Here is a 1,055-nt window from a genome sequence, read left to right on the forward strand (position 1 = left end):
TATACGTAGGTACATACATAATGTGACGTGATGTTTTTCGTCACAAGAGTCGGAAGACCTGACCGAACAGAGCGACTCTGGCATCCTGAGTCCTTCCACTTTTATGTACGTATGTACGTATGTACAAATGTATATATGTATATATGTATAGGTGTGTACGTATGTATAAACAAACTTGCGACGAAGAAATATGTAGAAAAAAGTGATAAAACCTGTCGCGACAAGTTCGCAATTCTTGGAAAGATGAGAAGGGGTTACCCCCTCTTCGATTCTAGAAGTATTATCATATACGTCACAATTTATGCGATCAGTTTTACGATATTCGCTTTTATGAACGGTTGAAAAATATACTTTGCAAATGTACAAAGAAAGCAGCGCATCAACGAAACATCGTAGAAGTTTAACATATAAGTTTCAATGTTCTATATACCAAAAAAAAAGAGAAAAACAGTTTTTCAAACATAATATATAGCATCGTGCGATGTGCTTATTGAGCAGACGACCTAATGGTTACAAGTTTTTGGAAATTAGAATTAACGTTGGTCTATCGAGTTACGTGGAGATCGTCCTGAGAGATCGCGGATACGAACTGTCGCTGTCTCCCAAAACATGGAATGGCCTCTACGAGCAGCGATGGTATATTTGCAAGATGAAGACTACTACAAAGACAATTTCATAAGCGTTGAGCCGCTTAACAGTTAAAGTTTGCGTGCTGAATGACGTTATGCTCGTACATTTCGATTCTTCATTCGTACGCATAACTATGACCGACACCACCGACGTTACACCATATGTTTGAGTTTGACGAGTGCGTCGATATATTCGATCGATAAGCTCGTCGATATAATCAATGTCAAGTATACGCGATTCTCTAATATCGCATCCAAGAACGCCATACGTGATAGCGACATCTTCAATAAGCATTAGTTCGTCAATTGCAAGCTCTTAGTTTTAGTTTTTAATACGTATATAGGAAAGTAAAATGATGTAATAAAATATAAATACAAAATTTTTTGTTCACATCATTATATATACAATATATATATATATATATA

The sequence above is a fragment of the Atta colombica genome, unplaced genomic scaffold (assembly GCF_001594045.1).
Source record: "Atta colombica isolate Treedump-2 unplaced genomic scaffold, Acol1.0 scaffold200, whole genome shotgun sequence".
In the NCBI taxonomy this organism is placed as follows: domain Eukaryota; kingdom Metazoa; phylum Arthropoda; class Insecta; order Hymenoptera; family Formicidae; genus Atta; species Atta colombica.